Source organism: Panthera pardus, unplaced genomic scaffold (assembly GCF_024362965.1).
Source record: "Panthera pardus isolate Hobbes unplaced genomic scaffold, ASM2436296v1 HiC_scaffold_24, whole genome shotgun sequence".
NCBI classification, from domain to species: domain Eukaryota; kingdom Metazoa; phylum Chordata; class Mammalia; order Carnivora; family Felidae; genus Panthera; species Panthera pardus.
This window is the reverse complement of record NW_026526810.1, coordinates 42954049-42973330: the sequence shown is the minus strand read 5'-3', so window position 1 is coordinate 42973330 and position 19282 is coordinate 42954049. Positions and strand designations below refer to the sequence as shown.

The 19282-nt window shown below is 37.7% G+C and overlaps 1 protein-coding gene across 6 annotated transcripts in view; it reads left to right on the top strand.

Moving 5' to 3' along the window:
* The window catches only part of UNC13C (unc-13 homolog C), a 610270-nt gene that overhangs the window by 38772 nt on the left and 552216 nt on the right, over positions 1 to 19282 (top strand). The window lies entirely within an intron of this gene.

The window sequence follows — 19282 nt, the reverse complement described above, 5'->3', positions numbered from 1 at the left end:
ACTCTTGGGAGAAAGAATGTATTTGCAAGAAATTTGCATGTTTATTCTGAGAAGGGTATTATTTTACTCTGCTCCCCCCACAAGTTGGGCTTGATGATTTAAAATCAGGGTGTTTTCAAATAGGTCATACTAAAATGAGCCCAGATTTCTCTGCTAGGGTTAGGAACAAACCCCATTTCATATTAACTAACTTTGTGGCATCAGTCATCAAAAGGAAAAAAAAAAGGGGGGGGCAAGTGAAATCTAACAGCAACCCGGAATTACTCTTTGGTTCTATTAGGTTTACAAGGATGAGGAGAATGCTATAATTTTAAAGAATTAAGAACCATAGACTCCAGTTTTACCCCTCCCATCAAATCTATACTTTGAAGCCTGCCATAAGGGGGAGGTGGATATGCATAGCCAGCCCTAGCCAGTCCCATGGAGGACCATTGCCTCCATCACTGCTTACGGATGAAGCTGAGGGAGTACAGTATAGCCAAAACCCTAGGCCATGACTGAATGGTCACAAAGCACTCTTTGAAGAGGAGTCAGTAAAGAGTCAAGTTCTCTCCTAAAGAGAAGTCTCTTCCCCCCTTATGATATTGAAAAGAGTTATTCTTATAAAATTCTTATTTAAGAATTTTACTTGATTTTTCCGAGGGAACAATTTTGGTTCATCCACTTTTGAAAACTAGCCACTTGTAAATAGGTGTTTTTGACTTTTTATTTTCTACCAAACTTTACCTGCACTTATCCCAATCTCTTACCATTTATGTTATTTTCATGCTTATCACTTTTATCTTTAGGGTAGTTTGATATTATCTCAGTTGTAATGAAGTTTATATTGTTAAAGTTGTCCTTATTTATGGAATTGTAGTCTTTAATGTATTTACATAACATTTCTTAAAGGTATATATTAAGATGATAAACTGTCCTTGCCATTATGAAATAATATAACAATTTCCTCAGCCAGTAGCTGATGACAGCATCTTTGTCTTGAACAAATTTGTTGTTAGACATTCCTTAAAACTGGTGATTTTCTTGTTGATGGGGTAGGTTATTGAATAGTCAGATACCTTTATTGTTAAACTGTTTCAGGCCTTAAGGCAATCGAAATAACAATTAGGATTATGTAATTTATTTAAAGAACAACATGAGTTAAAGGGATCTTGGGTGCATTGGCTGTGACTTTGTTGTTTTCAGGAGGCAGTTCTCAACTATATTTAAAGCCAACGTGAATGTGCAGAGTAGTCAAAATTTTATGCAAATAATAATTCATACTGGAATAATAACTATCTTATTTAAGAGTGATGTTTAATATTTAGATATCCTTATTACTGAAACTCAGTTAATAGTTTCTTGGGATAAAGGCCAACATGTGGATTCAGGTAGGTCTACTTAAGGGCATCTTAAGACTAACCAGTGTGCTTGAGTATGTGTCTATTGTGATTTAATGGATGTTTTAATGCCAGGTGGTTAAAGTATCTGAAATGTTAGGCAATATTATAAAAAATCCAAAACTATAAATTTCAAAAAGTTGATCTTCATTAACTTTTAAAAATTCCAAATTAGCTTATGTTTTCACTCATATGTGGATCTTCAGAAAATTAACAGAAGACCATGGGGGAGGGGGAGGGGAAGGGGGAAAAAAAGTTACAGAGAGGGAGGGAGACAAACCATAAGAGGCTCTTGGATACTGAGAGCAAACTGAGGGTTGATGGGGGGTGGGGGAGAGGGGAAAGTGGGTGATGGGCATTGAGGAGGGCACTTGTTAGGATGAACACTGGGTGTTGTATAGAAACCAATTTGACCATAAATTATATTAAAAACAAAAAATTCCAAAGTAGCAAAATCTACAAAGTAGATTGTTAGGAGTATTGACCCTTCGAGTAGTTAACAACCTTAATAGTCCAGCGGCACTTTTCCTTAAAGAACAGAAATATACTTAGTTAACTGCACATCACCAATTTAAGAATCTGAAAATAGGTAAAACAATGTTGTGCCATATACCTGATATCTTGGGCCTCGCTATAGAGCGCCTAGACCCCTTTGCCATCTTGGAGCTTGGCGTGTTATCCTTGAGCTAGCTTTGAATGGAATCTGTTGGGTATCATTTATCCTGAAGGAAATCAGACACACATCTTTAAGATACTCTCTGGTTGCTTGAAAGGCACCAGATTGACTACCCAGGAGGCTGCAGTAGCCTAGATTTTAAAGGCCATCTTTTCTTCCTTTGGCAGCAGTCAGGCAGTTGTCTCCCTCCTGTGCCACCAATATGCCTCAGGAGGAAGGGCAGCCAAAGAAGGGCATTTTTCAGGCCCCTTGACTGCTCAGAGCATTCCAGTGAGGTGCCAATTGTCGTGATGGATTTTGTGCCCATGGCCATCTGCTTACTGGGCTTTGGGCAGATGCCAATAGATTTTTCTCTCCATGACTACCATGGAGAGGCTCTCCATCATTAGGTAGCAGAGCTGTTTTTTTTTTCTTTTTCCATTACTAATCTGCCAAGATTAGACTGTAGAGTTCTTGCTATAAAACTCCATAGGATGCTGTTTCCCTGATAGAGCTTTATGGAATTAGAAGTTCATAAATTTAATTGATTTCAACTTCTGTCTTCAGGGTCCTGGTAAAGAGGAATTTTAAAGACCCCAATGTTTATATGCATGGATATTTGGTCACAGTGTTTTTGAGAACTTTCACCTTGAATAGTGTGCCAGTGGGGAAAGGATTTTGTAATGTGTGTAGCCAAAAACTCGATGAGGTCATATTCTTTCCTTGTTGCTGAGCCCTGCTGAGTGGTACCTTTTGTGTAGCTGGCCTGAACCCCACACCATGGTAGTGACTCTTGGATCCCTTACCTCCAGTCCTGCTGGAATTAACTATTGTCTCCTCTGAATTCTCAGATACCTGCCTTTTATGGCACTAGCTTCTACCTTACATACTGACAGTTTCTCATTTTCTCTTCTAAATTGTCTTCTAAAGGTGAGAGGTTTGTTGTTTTCATTCTTTCATTTGCACTGTGCCTAGACCAGTGCTTTATATGGAGTAGTCACTGAGTTAATATGTGTTGGATGAATGCTGAATCAAGGGGAACAGTATACCAAATAGAAAGCACAACAAGTTTCAAAGTCAAATCCAAAGTGTGGCCCGTAAGACTATGACTTTATGTTTTGAGAGTTTAGAAGTATGGTTTGAAATAAAAGCTTGTTATTACTATTTAAAATTTATTTAAAAGTTCTTACATTTAAAAAAATTATAAATTTGGGTATAGTTGATACATGATGTTACATTAGTTTCAGGTGTTCAACATAGTAATTGGACAAGTTTATACATTATACTGTGCTCACCCCAAGTGTAGCTACCATCTGTCACCATACAATGTTATTATGGTACCGTTGACTATATCCCCTATGTTGTACCTTTTATTCCCATAACTTATTCATTCCATAACTTGAAGCTAGTATCTCCCATTCCCGTTTACCCAATTTGTCTATTCCCCCAACTCCCTCCCTCTGGCAAGCATCAGTTTGTTGTCTGTATTTACAGGTCTGATTCTGTTTTTTGTTTATTCATTTATTCATTTATTTATATTTTTTAGATTCCACTAATGAGTGGAATTGTATGGTATTTATCTTTCTTAGTCGGACTTATTTCATTTAGCATAATACCCTCTAGGTCCATCCATGTTGTCACAAATGGCAAGAACTCATTCTTTTTATGGCTGTGTAGTATTCCTGTATACTGTGTGTGAGTGTGTGTCCCCACCCACACCCCACATCTTCCTTATCTATTCATCAGTTGTATTGTTTCCATAACTTGACTATTATCAATAATGCTGCAGTAAGCATAGGAGTGCATATATCTTTTTGAATTAGTAAAAGCTTATTATTGAGTACTAGTACATACCAGATACTTTCCAGGCAGTTTATTTGTTTATTTTTATTTCTTACAACACCACTAGGAATTATTCTGTTATGATTCTGTTTTACAGGTAAGGAAACTGAGATGGTGAAAACCTGCATAACTTACTCAATGTCATACAGATAGTAAGAGGAGGGTCCAGAGTTAAATAGATGGTTATTTTGATTATTTAGAGCAGCCGTATGCTAACTCACTTCAGAGATTAGGTATTCATGTTTTAAGGTGGAAAAACATGATCAAAAAGGAAGGACAGCATTAGTCACAGTTTTATTACAACTAAAGGATTTTCATTAAAAAACAGTAATAATATGAAAGGCACTGAGGTTTTGATATAAAATAGTTCATTCTTAGTTTTTCTGTTACAAGTCCTTGATACATCATATAAATCAAGGCTTGTAGAGCCCAATAAATACTGTACGACAGCAGCTTGAGGGATGATTTATTTGAAGTCTGAGTACACTTGACGTGGAATTAGAGTCTAACATCAGTTTGAAGTAAATTTTTTTAGCAGAACAAAAATCTCATTTTGTTTTGAAATGCCATTCCCAGGCTGTGTGTAGATTCTGAAAGAGACTGTGACATCTGTGATTAGCATAATTAATGATATTTTTACCATGGTGTGCATTTTGTTTTCTAATAGCTATAGAGTTTTGTGGAAATATTTTGGCTTCCAACAAAGATATGCAGTTGAATGTAAAATATTTTCCTAAGATTGAGACTTTATTACATTGGACGGGTGGTTCCCAACCTGGCTGGTTGTTAGAATCATCTGGGGAGCTTTTGTAGTACTTGTTGTTCCCAACAAGTGTTGTACAATTATAAATTTTTAGGATTATGTCATAAACGTTTGATTTTGTGGTTCTGTATTTGGGACCATGGATATTTATCCAAAATTGTATGTATTAATGATGAATTATATGTGCACTTGTAAATAAAACTCACACACACACACACACACACACACACACACACACACAAAATCACAATAAAAGAAAATCCAGAAAATCCCAAGGTTAAAAGTAAAATTAACATCTCCTTCTATTCTTCAGAGAAAGATGATTTGTTTGACACTCTATAAACATATATATATACCTCCTTTATTTTTAAATTTAACATAAATGATATTACATGTCATATACGCATGTTCTGCATCTTGCTGTTTTCATATATATTTGAAAGATGTTCCATATGGTTCCACCATAGTTCTACAAATGGTGGAGAATGCATAGAATATAAATTTACTTAAGTTTCTTTTTCTTTCAATCAAAAGGACATTTTTAAAATTCTGTATATTTTAACATGATGAAATAGGCATGATCAAAATAGGCAAGAATAAAAACATGACTTTGTCCCCTTTAGGTCAATCACACTTGTGAGAAGCCTAGTTATTCTTTCTATGATGATGTAACCTATACATCTCCAAGATTAAATCTCTGGAATTGACTTAAATTCTGGGATTAATGTTTAAGAAGAATAATATTTCAACTATGTTTTGGGGCTTTTCTGGCCCAAATCTATCAAGAGATACTTCTCAAACTTTAGAGTCCAGGCCAGGAGGGATGGGATGTGCCTTTTTAATATACTCCCTAAGTGCTTCTGATGTAGGTGATCATCAGAACACATTTAACGAGTACTGTGTAGCAAACATTTCACCTACCCATTTATTTAGAGTTGTTTTCTCTCTTCTTCTTCTTTTTTTTAAATTAGAAGAGATAGAATCAGTCTAAGGAAATACAGGTATACTTTTCTTAACTTAAATAATGAATTATTTCCTAGTTCTCCAGAGCAGTAGGTTATCACATTTATGGAAAGATTTTGGTAATATCTACTCATTAAAGCATAGGCAAGAAACAGATATATTCCTTGAAAGGTGTATGTAAACTGAAAATTTTAGAAAGTAGCTATTTGAAAAATTCTAGGAGATTTTGCCATAGAAAATATTCAGTGAATCACCCATCATCCTACATATCCCACATTTTATGTTTTTTTTGTTTTTACATTTTACTGTTGTTGCATGTTTGAGACTTGAGGAGGAGGAGGAGGAGGAAGAGGAGGAGGAGGAGGAGGAGGAGGAGTAATAGTAGTAGTAGTAGTAGTAGTAGTAGATCTTTCCTTAAAGTAAGTATAGCAGTACTGGTCATGGTAGAAGGCAACCCATGTATAAAATGTTCCATTAAAATGCAATGTATAGTAATAAACTTGTGGTTTAGTATGGTTTGATTTTTAATATTCTAGAATTACCTATAATACAAAGGGATTGTTTTGAGTTTTGAAACAGAAGATCTAGAAAGAATACCTGTGAAGAGTGAAGTGGCCAAGGTCCCCTAGGGGGAGCAGAAACAGCTGGCATCTTTACTTCTTGCTAGACATAAAGCCCAAATGCACAGATACAGATGTCCTTCTAGGATACAGGACTGGAAGTCAAAGGGAGTTCCCTTTGAGTAGGGAGACAAGTAATGGTGGTATATATGAGGAGATTAGGTCAAAGTGGAGCCAAAGGTTTCCTTTTCTTTTGGTTTTCTTTCCTTGTTCCTTTTCTTATTTGTTTAGTTTTTGGTTTTATTTTGTTTTTGTTTTTGTTGTTTAAGTGAAGCCAAGTTTTAAAATATACTCTGGTGTGAGGTAGAACTAAGAGAAAGAGTTAAGAAGTCAATACATATTTAATACTTTCCTATCAGATTTGGTTCTAGATATTTTAAGATGTTCAATTCTTGCTATAAACTTGGGATGATTTTCTATTAACATATAATTTATATATATAATCTCTGTGATTGATTTTTGTAATCTCTGCACTTTAAAAATGAGATGTTTGAGTCTCGGAGAAGCAAAAGTGAGTCTAGGTCATACAGCTATAATAAGAGTATTGATGTAATGTGATGTTCATCTGACAAAATCCGAAGACTGATGCTATTTCTGTGACATCCTATTGCAACTGTCTTATCATGAAAGGGCATGGCTCATGTGCTTCATGGTCAGCCAGTTTTGTGTTAGCTGCTGTAGTAGTGATCTCTTTTAACAAAAAAATGAGTAATAATGATTCGGGCTAAGAGATACATCACCTTTTTAGGAAGTTGAGATAATCTGGAAGGGTGACACTTGTCACATTGAAAAAAGTTATTAGGGATAAAGAGTTGTTAATAACAGTAGTTTTTGAGGAATTAAAGCCTTCTATAGAAGGCAGGAAAGCAATTCACAAAGATATACCAAGGCCCTCTTAAAAATAAAAACGTAGAGTTCAAATTATTTATTTATAATTATTAATGGCTTCCAAACTAAAGTACTTTGTAGAAAAGCTAAAATGGAACACATTTTTCAAGAAAATATTTACTGCCAATGAAATGTGATACTTTACAGATTGTACTGGGGGTGTTGCTTCAAAGACTGCAGTACAAATTTCCAAATTCCAGAGATTCAAGAGTTTTATGTCAAATTCTCAGATAAATAGGGTTTTTGGTTTGTTCTACTAATGTCATTCTTCATGTTCTTCATGTAAGTTCAGAACAAGATTCTATAGAAATTATGACTCACTTGAGAATTTTCTTCTTGGAATAAAGCTCTGAACTCTGACGTAAGACAGAGAAAAGTATAGCTTAATCAGTTGTTATTGATTATATTAAAATGGGAGATATTAGGACCTGGAACAGTTATACCCAATGGGGTAATTCTGGATGTGAGATAAAGCTCAGCAAGTGAAGTTAGAAAGTCCAATGTAGAAGAGAAAATCTTCCAGCTGGAGATAATATTTTGGACTATGGAAAACTATTAAACCATCTGGGAGTCTAGCTCTGGGTGTCAACTGAGTGAATAGAGAAGAGTTGGGCGCAAAGAGTATTGAGGACTGAGCTGGGCTGGAAGTTGTTTTCACTGATAGGGCCTTGGTTACTTGGTTAGGAACTAAGGAAGGCTCTCAACATCCCAGAGTGGGAGCTGGTAAGAGAAAAGCAAATCCCAGAGGGATTGATATACTAGAAAGTTATCAGGAGGTGACCTAGTTACCTGAACTAGGGTCCAAAGTCAGGAATGAGTCTCTAAAACAGATAAAAAAGTCAAATTGTTCCACTAGCATCCAGAAACTGAGTCTCCTTAAGGGCAGAATGATTTGATGCTGAGGCGCAGGTTGCTGGGATGCCCTGACCCCAAATAGGACTATTCCTCATATTTAAGATATTAAGTTAGGTTGCCTCCATAGACTACAAGACCAGATAGAACTGAATGCAGTAATGAACTTCTTTAGTGTGTCTTATTTCAATTTATAAGTATGCTGCTGCTTGTCCTTTTTATTTTTTAAAGTGTAGTTATTTATTTTGAGACAGAGCAGGGGAGAGGGGGAGAGAGAGGATCCTAAGCAGGTGCTGCGCTGTGACTGTGCAGCCTCATGTAAAACTCGAACTCACAAACCGTGAAATCATGATCCTTGCTGAAACCAAGTTAGATGCTTAACCAACTGAGCCACCCAGGCTCTCCCCATCCTTCTTTTTAAAGGTAAATATGTTATGGAATCTTGTCAAGTACACCATTCATCAAACTTCGTTCATGCCAGCTCTCAGCTAGTCACCCAAATAAAAGAAATCTTCAGAGGCTAAAGTGGCTACCATTCAGCAGATTCAAACAACTGTGATAGGACTCGTTTGGCAATCCCAAAGGGTCCTAAAATTGAGAAATGCCATTTTATTTTTATTTAGAATAAATGCATGTCCCTACTCATTCCAACAATCCTCATTGCTCTCAACTTATCCCTCACTTTTACCCCAGTTCAACAATGGTAACACTTTAAAAACGATGGTACTTATTTTAACAAAAGCACACATATTAATTTTCTTAAGAACTCTATAAGGTGGGTAGCTTAATATTGTATAACATTTGTTGAGTATTTTTTTGGGTGCTAGATACTATTCTAAATATATTACACTATATTTACATAATCCTCCAAATAACCCTATTAGATGAGTACTATTATCTCTATTTTATAAATGAGAAACAGAGATAGGGTAACTTAATTAAGGGGAGAAACTACTTTAAAAGGTGGCAGAACCAAGATTTAGAATTAGGTGTTTCTCTTCTAGATTCTATGTGCCTAACTACTACAGTGTAGTTGAGGACTTTGGAAATTAAATGTTGGTATTCAACTTTACACGATGGAGACCTGATAAGGCAAGATGTCAATTTACCTGACAGCACTGATTTGTCAGCAGACCTATAATTACAAACTATTCTCTCAAATCATAGGCAAGCATTCAAGCTATCCTATCATTCTCCCATTTTACATAATGTTATTACAGGCAACATGATTATCCAGGTGTCATTTCTGTGTAACTTGTGATAAAAGAAATTGTTGATGGTATGTAATAGTGGCAATAAGAAATGACAGTTGAATATGATCATTTTTCTCAGAGGTAGGTTAAGGTTCCCCTTAATGCCTTTTTTGATGCTCTGTGATGTCTTGTGGAAAGCTGATGGTTTTAGTTTTCTATTTCTGTTCTTTAGTGATTACAATTAAATATATACATACTCAGGGTGCCTGGGTGGCTCAGTCGGTTGAGCGTCTGATTTCAACTCAGGTGATGATCTCGCAGTCTGTGAGTTCGAGCCCCACGTCAGGCTCTGTGCTGACAGCCTGGAGCCTGCTTCGGATTCTGTGTCTCCCTCTCTCTCTGCCCCTCCCCGCTCAGGCTCTGTCTCTGTCAAAAATAAACATTTAAAAAAATTAAAAAAAATACTCTCCTGGGCAACCATATTCTACTATTTGAAGGAAACCAATAGGAAATTCTCAAGGTTTTCAATATTCCCGTTGCATTCTGAGCACATAAAACAATTTTAATATTTTAAAAAGTTAATTATCACATATATTTAAACCTTATAAAACATCAATGAGATAGACTATAGCCAATCTCCCCAAGTCTCTGACCTCAAGGTAATTACTGGTAGTTATATAGATTGTAAAACCAACAAGTCATGGGACCATTATCAATCCAGGACTTTTGTATCCTACTCTGGTACTCTTTGCACAACAACATGTTTTAGCTACTTGCACATATTTATGCTTTTTTACCTGGACATTAGAGCCTCTGGTCTGTAACAAACTTCTGGGGGCTGTGTTGAGGTATTGCTCTGCTGAGTTTAGTGGTTCTCAGAATTTAGAGTGCATACAAATCACCTGAGAGTACTTGGTTAAAAATATAAGTTATTTGATCCAATCTCCAGTTGGTTCCAATGTGGGATGATCGATGAATCATATTAAGAAATGCCTAATGGCTATTAGTTAATAGATCCTAAGTGCTTTTCTCCCTTCATTTTTTCTTGAGTGATTTCATTTGATTTTTTGGCCTAAGTTCCCATCTGTGTGCTGATAGTTCTAAATCAGTGTCTTTGGGCTAATTCTCCAAGCTTAGTCCATTATATACATTTATTCTTTCCATCATTAATTGACCCACTCGTGAACTCATTCTTCAGTAAATATTGAATCATCTGCCTGGGCATTGGGATCAAGTGGTGATAAATCTTATTTGGCCTTTGTACTTGTTAAGTGGGTGAGATGAACTTAAAATTTTAAAGTTACACTATATCATTTTAACCATTTATAGCTGCTGTAGAAGTAAATACAAAGTATTAAAAGAATATTCTAGTTTGGAGGTTAGAGAAGACTTCTGATAGTAATGAAATTTGATCTGAGATCTGAAGATTAAATATACTGAACTAAGAGGAAGGAAAAAGAGCATTCGAGGAAGAGGAAAGAGCATGGACCAGGGTCTTAAGGCAGAAAATGACTTGACATATTTGAGGAACCTAAAGAAAGCCAGGTGCACCTGACCTACATCAAGCAAGGCAGAGAAGGGTGTGAAACAAATCTGGTGTAGTAATCAGAAGCCAGATTTTTCTGAGTCTTGTGGATCACTTGGGGATTTTGCTGCTGTTGTTTTTTCCTCTTAGTAATCATGGAAAGCTATGAAAGGGATTACTATAATGAGTTGTAAGACTTCTATAAAATAGGAGACCGCTCATGCCTCAGATACGTCATGCCTAGCACTGAACTCTTTTGTTTCCTAATCCTGCTTCTCCTTCTGGGTTTCCTGTCTCAATAAATGACACCACAATCCTCTTGTTTGCTTGGGTCAGTCCTCTTTGGCAACTTCACTGTCACACTAGTGGACATTTGCATCCTTTCTGGCCATCCGGCACCTGAATTCCTTTCCTGTTGGTGTTCCTGAGTGTGGGAGCCTTTGGAGGGAAGGAATGCTCATATCTTGCTGCGGGAAGAAGCTGAAAGGACTGGGCATTACTTCTTTCCATGCCCAGCAGCCTTGGCTTGAACACATGACTCAGAACTGGCAGATGGGAAGCTTCTGCCCAGGACTTTGAGTTTGAATCTGTCATTTCATAAGCTCTGACATTTTTACCACATAATGATCTCTCAAATACAGTCTTCTCAGTCACCATTGTCTCCACCCTTGTTCTAGAAGCTGCTTTCTCTTGTGTGGACCATGTTAGAGCTTCCGAACTAGTCTTCCTCTTTGTCCTATTACCCCTGCCCCTTCCCCTATCTGTCACGTCTCTGCACACAAATAAGCAAAACTACAAAAAAAAATTCTTTGTAGTTATTTCTAGCATGAGGTCCAAACGAGCAGTGAATCCATTGTGCTGAAGATGCCTGCTTGCTTGCTGTACCCCCTCATGAGGCTGTAAACTCACAGGAAGCAGGGGCTGTGCTGTACCCTGACATCTCTCATACTGCCCACTGTGACCAGCAATGAGACAGTGGAAGATTGTGTATAGGAGCATGGGCTGTGGAGTCAGCCTACAATTGTGCAATCTTAAACAAGTTGTTTACTTTCTCTGTAATTCACTTTCCTCACTGAAAAAATGAAGAGATCACAAGAATATGTGAGAATAAAACAAACATAAGATGGACTTTGAGCTGAACCAGTACGTAATCAGTAGGGAGCCAATCTACTTAAGAAGCACCAAGACTTCTTTTGATCTTAAATAATTTCTGAGAACCATGCACCAAAGCCAAATGGTACAAATACTTTCCTATATATTTTTTAACTGAAGTAAAATTACCATACATAATGCATTTTGGGAAGTGATCAATTAGGTGAGTATTTTTGTGGTTTGAATCCTTGAAAAACTCTGGGCACAAGCTGCTTGAGGGAGTATTAATAGCTAGTTATTGATGTTTTCCTAAAAGACAAAGAAATGCAACAGCCTCAACTCCCTGGCTTGTTAACTTCTTTGCCTTGGGGAAGTTTCGACCTAGAGAACCAAGTAGGTCCATCAACATTTATTGAATACTTAGAAGTGTGATGAGCTCAAGATGAGGGCCTTGGGAAGAGAGAAAACAGAGGATGCAAAGACATACCTTCTTTCCTTGATGAGGTTACAGTCTCATTCAGGTCAATTCAGCATTATTTCCTGAGTGAACTGTTGTGAGAATCATCATGGCTTATAGCCAAATATTATTAAGTTGTTGACTTAAAAAATACTGATTAGTATGTACCTGAATGTGCAGGTCATCAGAGTTAGAAGAGTAGACACAGGAAAGATAATTTATAACTAGAGAATGAATGGCAGTTATTTTTTACTTAGTAATTATTATCTAATTCATAGTAGTTATTACTACTAATGAACTTTAGAAGATAAAAAGGAGTCCTAACATCAAAACTACTGACATTTATTCAACCCAAACTACATATCAGAAGTAAGTACGTCATGTGCATTTATTTAGCTTAAGTGTCTACACACACTTGAGACGTACACCAGATGTTTCTGGAATTCCATGTTACACTCCTGAGCCTTCCTCTGATCTCAGATGCAGCTGTGGTGGACCACAGCATGGGAGTTCGGCCTCATCCTTCACTGATAGCTTCCAACCTTCTGTTCTTTCAGATTTCTGCCTTGAAGTCTCCCTGATGTTCAGGGATTCCTTCAGCAATCTTCAACAAGGGCCTTCAGTGGTTATTAGGTAAATGCTGCAGACTTCCATTCTTTATGAGACCACACCTCTGGAGGTATTCGCTGGGTCAAAGCCCTATTGTCTGCAGCAGCAACTTCAGTAATGTACCCTTACTTTGGTGTCTCTTCCTCCTATCCGTCATCCTCCCTGTTCCTCATTCCTGCTTCTAGATTACCTCTCAGAGAAACTTCCTACCCTCATGTCTTTGCCCCAGACTCTGCTGGGGGAATGCAAACCAAGACCTGAGGTCAAGACTAGTTATGTCTTCATTTTATCCATGGGATAACAGAGCCTTGGACCAGTAAGCTGAGTATCGCTTACCTTGCTGACTCACCTTAAGCAGAACCAGGGTTTGAATGTCTGTTCTTAAATGACTTACCCAAAATTTTGTGGACAATATGAAGGTACTTGTGAAAAGAGGCCTAACCAATCACAGTAAGAATGCTTAGGTTTGAGGGGCCTTCAAACTGATCTCAGGCAGTGAGGTGAATTGGGTTAGAACCTATTGTTAGTGATACCAGTAAGTGAGCAAAAACACTTTGGTATACATTGGAAAACACCAGGACAAAATTGTATAGAAGTTAGTAGGGCTTCTATCATCCTGTTCCTCCACTCATTCCAGTCCCTTTCCACCCCAATCTTCTGGGTTGGCAGTGCTGGGTCTTTTGATTGTTAAGTGTCCTGTGGCCACCTGCTCTTTGCTTCATCATCTCCTGCCCTTCTTAACATTCCTTTGTACAATGACTCTGATATTTATTGTTATTAATTTTTAGTTAATAAGCTACATCTCCTGGGAATGTTTGCATTTTTATGCCTTTTCTGTTACACAGTGGCAGGTTTTTCTGCTGACGAAGGCATTTTAGGCAGTTGCAAACAGGTGGGGTATAGTTTTTGGAAAGCATAGCTTGTCCATATATCCTGACATCATACCATTTTAGCAACTAAGCACACATAAGGCTGAGCTTGAATGAAATCACCTTTGAACAATTTGGATTTTCTACATTTTGAGGTGGACGGACTGATAGAAATAAATAGAAAGAAACAGCATTATTTCTGTCCATTTGGGAAGGTGCACATGTGTATGTATTTGCCTGTGTGAACGTTCATGTGTGCATAAAGACTGAGGAAGATTACATCAAATTTATAGTTTGGGATCCAATGATTGCTTTGTGCTGAGTGGTATTGAGTTATGAGTGTATTCATTTATTTCTGTAATTTGATTCTGTTGGTGGCTTTGATTTCTTTGGCATTGTTCAATGTGAGTATATGAATTAGAAAAGTAGTTTGTGGGGAAGGGAGTCATTTCCACAACAAGGTAAATCAAATCACATTGATAAGAAAACACTTTGATTATAAGGCTGAGTAAACATGGGGAATGGTTGGACCAGCCTAGAAGATAACTCTCCAGAGAAACTTTGTCCACCCTGTTGTCCTTACCCATTGCATCAGGGGATGATTACTCAAGTATTAAGTGTAAATAACTATTAGAGAATTTTTTGTCCTATTCCTTTTAGCACAAGATCAGATGTTTTGAAAACTCAGATTCACACTTTTAAAGTTCAACAGTGGGGGTGCCTGGGTGGCTCAGTCAGCTGAGTGTCTGACTCTTGATTTCAATTCAGGATCTGATCTCAGGGTCATGGGATCAAGCCCCATGTCAGGGTCTGTGCTGAGTGTGGAGCCTGCTTAAGATTCTCTCTCTATCCCTCTGCTCTTCTGACCCTCTTCCCACCCCCCTCATGCTTTCTTTTCTCAAATTAATGAAATAAAGTGCAACAGTGGAAAACAAAGGAAGGCATGTAGATTTAATGTGGCATTTATTAGATTCATGGCTTTCTATGCTATCAAGAACATTTAAAATCATTTAAACCAATTCTGTCATTTAATAGTTGAGGGAAATGAGGGTCTAGAGGTTAAGTGGGTTTTTTTTTCTTTTTGTCCAAAATCACACACTAATTGTACTGAGGAACTTACTAGCAACTGGTTCTTCTCATGTAGTCAATTGTAAAACTACATGCTGAATTGCAATAGAAGGATGCTGCTGTTGAAATAGTTCTTCTCTTAGTGATAGCATAGATGCAATTGTCTCAGAGCCCAGTACCTAATTTGTAGAAAGAAATACAAATGCAAAATACTTGATGCACTACTATTTACCAATATTAGAACAAAAATCTGAAAATAACAGAAATAAAAATAGAAGGAAATCTTAAAACCTTTGTGAATGTTAGAGAAACATCATTACTTGAGATAATATCTTTTTTAAAAAATTTAATGTTTATTTTTTGAGAGGGAGAATGCAAGTGGGGCAGGGGAAGAGAGAGGGGGACAGAGGATCCAAAGTGGGCTCAGCGCTGACAGCAGCAAGCCCAGTGAACCAGTGAACCATGAGATCATGACCTGAGCTGAAGTTGAACGCTCAACTGAGCCACCCAGGTGCCCCAATTTTGGTATATGTTAATCCTATTTTTCTCTATTAGGTGATAAGAAAAATGATTGTTTTGCTCACCTTTCTAACTTTGTTATTGTCATCAAATTTATGGGCTGGAATGGGTATCATAGAATTTGAGTACAGTTGTTCCCAAGCTCAATGCATGCCAACATCACCTGGGTGAATTTTACATTCAGCGGTTCCAGGCTTTGAGTCCTGAGGATTCTGAGTTAGTAGGCCTGGAGAAGGACCTGGGAATTTGTATTGCCACTAGGATTCCCTAAGTTTGTGAGGACCAGCAGGTTGGAGAACAAACCCGATCCCCTTGGTTCACAGATGAGAAAAGCTTAACCCAGGTATTAAATTCCTGGGCCTTTTTGGGGGGATGCGGGGTCAGCACAGTGAGTAATGGGAGGAGCCAGGTCTTTAGGAAGTTGTTCCAAGCTTCAGCTTCCTGAAAGCTCTCACACTGAGCTGCTTGAGTACATGTGACCTATATGTTCTTTTACTGTGTATTTTTGTGGGCTAGAAAAAGCATCCAACAGGAGCTCTCTAGTAAAATCTCCTATTATGTATACTGCAGTGTCATCATAGGGTCATTGAATGTGTTCAACTCCATGGGGAGAGCCGGAGGGAGGGTGGGAGGAAGGGAGGTTGGGAGAGAGAAATTTAAATAGTGTCAGTGATTATTCTTGCCAATTCATTCAAAGAGAATTTGCTCCTGAGTGGACTTCTCTGGTTTGCTTTCTGCCCCAGGAGGCTGACCTGTGCCTACTGCATCCAGTCGTCTTTGCCAGCAGGCTTCTGGTCAGCTTTGTAGAAGGTCAGATGCAAGAAGGGGAAAGAGGTCAGGGTATCTCTTCTCACTTCCTGCTTCGATGTCTTAGCTCTGGCTGTAGCTGTGTCTTTCTAGTTCATGGCCCTGTTGGCCACCATAGTGGCTCTCACCCAGCACTGGGTGTACTGTTTTTGTCCCTTTGTCCTTAGGCCCCAGGCACAGTAACTGTTTCCCACAACATCTAGGCTCTAGGACTTTACCATTCACTTTTTATTCCCTTAACCTAATTCTCATTCTGTAACTGCCCCTTTTCTTTTCCATTTGAACTACTGGCATTCTGTTTCCTGTGGACACTTAGATTAATACAAGATGGGAATAGAATTATGTAGTCATTCTAAAATTCCTTTATAGTGCCAGTATCCCCTTGAGCCAAAGTGATTTATCTTTAAGCATACAGTGATGTGAAATTATCTTTTGCACAATTACTTGATTTACATTGCACATTGCTGTACATTTTATCATTTTGAATACTATTAATGTACAAATTTTACACAAAACTATGCACATTGTACTTTGTGAGCTATTTAAGATGTTTTCAAAGGTGATTTGACTACACAGCCTTTCCTCCTTAGACACTGATTTCAGAACCTCCTTTCTATGGTTTAGTGCAACTTTACAGTACATATCATAAATAGAAAGCTGCAGGGCATCTGGATGGCACAGTCAGTTAAACATCTGACTCTTGATTTTGGCTCAGGTCATGATCTTACAGTTTGTGAGTTGGACCCTTGCGTTGGGCTCTGTGCTGTTACTGTAGAGCCTGCTTGAGATTCTCTCTCTCTCTCTCTCTCTCTCTCTCTCTCTCTCTCTCTCTCTCTCTCTCTCTCTGCTTGTATCCCGCTTGCACTCTCTCCGAAAATAAACTTAAGGAAAAAAGTTTAAAACTGGGAGGGAGATTATAGAACCAACCTAGAAAACAATTCATCTAATTCCCCAAACATACAATTTACTGTGTTCCAGAAGTCTCAACAAACCCTTCAAAATGCCCCATAGATGAATGTAAATTGGTACATTCACCTTCAAGGACAATTTGGCAATATCTACCAAAGTTTTAAATAAATGTATCCTTTTTCCATCATTTTTTTCTTTTATGAAAGATGCTTTGGATATATGTAAGACTGTTCATCTCAGCACTGTCATACGTTACACAGTATACAACCTAAACATCTGTTGCCACAAATAACTTAGCATACCACCTAAACATTCATTGGCATATGAAACAGTATTATATGGATTAGAGATCCATTAAAAGAGACTTGTTAAAAATGTATAATGTGTTCAGAAAATACATTGTAGAGATGTAGAGATGCTTGAGATATATCAAGATATACTAAAGTGAAAAAATCCCAGATGCAGAAAGCATGTTATGTCACCCTGTTTGTGAAGTATATCCCTATGTTTTTCTTTTTTTGTTTTTTAATTTTTTAACATTTATGTCACCCTGTTTGTGAAGTATATCCCTATGTTTTTCTTTTTTTGTTTTTTAATTTTTTAACATTTATTTATTATTGAGAGAGAGAGACAGAGAGTGAGCAGGGAGGGGCAGAGGGAGAGGGAGACACAGAGTCTAAAGCAGGCTCCAGGCTCTGAGCTGTCAGCACAGAGCCCGACGTGGGGCTGGAACTCATGAATGGTGAGATCATGACCTGAGCCAAAGGCGGATGCTTAACTGACTGAGCCACCCAGGTGCCCTTGTTTTTCTTTGTTTTTTTTTTTTTTTTTTTTTTTTAAATCATAAGCATGTATTATTTGTATAATAAAACCATGTGCCATGGTGATGATAGTGAGAAATTAGACATGCCTAACAGATACCTACTGCCGATTAACTTACTGACTTTGTAGGAACTCATTACCTTCAATTAGGAGATGCCCCATATGGGGAGCCACCTTCAAATTGCACTGCCTTCATTCCAACCACTTTCAATCTACAACCCATTGCTGGGTGCCTGCACCTTTGTCACAGGGAGGGGACTCCAGCTCTGACAAATTCCTGTGTGCACCATCACTGGGGAATGTGGAAGCTGATTTCGGTAGGTGATGAGAAGGTTTTCATCATCAAAAATGTCAGTGACACAAATGAGAATGTACGAGAGCATTATGCCAGGAAGCGGGGAAGGCCAGGGCAAGACTCCAAAAGCCTGAGCAACTCACAGATTTCACACAGAAGGAAGGTGTTAAATCAAAGAGAGCAGGGTTTACATTCTTAGATGAAGCCATTGGCTGCCAGAAAGAGATAGAAAAGATGAATATGTGCTCATAAATTCCTCTATCTTAAAAGGCAGTTTGGGTAGTAATACTTCAGCGATTTTGTAGGCTGGCCATATGGGACTTGAGGTTGTGAAGATTTATTGCCATGCTAGGGCCTTGCAAGCCAAGTTGAGAGGTTTTTCTTCAGACCACAACCCTTTCCTTCCCAGGGACACTTGTATCTATCCACCTTTAGTCTTTTATTCATTCCTGAAGAAACTTAGAACCCTAAGCATTTGTCTGTAGATGCTAAGTGAATAGTGATAGAACACTTACAGGGGAAGTCATGGGAATGTCTTGTATAATAAGTTGGACAATTAGCTTTTAAACTGAACACTACATCCCAAAACAGGCCAGACTAATTTCTAGTGTTAGAAATCAGGTTAGTTGTTACTCTAGCAAATAGACGATCTGCTACTATATTTCAAACGTTTATAGATGCTAGCATAATTAATACATTATAAACTCATTTCAATGTGTAAGTGAATTAAAAGTTTCTATTGCTGTGATCAGTAGATGCTAAGATAGCAAAAAAATTATTGACATTTTCTGATTGCTTACGCAATGGCAAGCATTGTCATTATCCTTTTGGATATATATTGAGTTACATACATTTTTTTTTTTTTTTTTTTGCATGATGACCCGGTGAGGAAAATACAATTATTCCCTTAACTTTATAGCTGAGGAGGGCAGGGAATAGAGAGTTTAAACTGCTTGCCTAGAGCACATTATGAAGAAACTCAGAGTGGAACACCTTGGTCTTTTTGAACCTAAAATGCTTTTATCCACTTCACCCCAGTGTCTAAAAATACAACTACTATTGAAGGGGAAACCTGCAAAATTATGTGAAAGCTAAAGAGAGTCTCCAGTACTCAAAATAGCTGGAAAAGGTGATGTTAAACTTGAGCCAGCAATT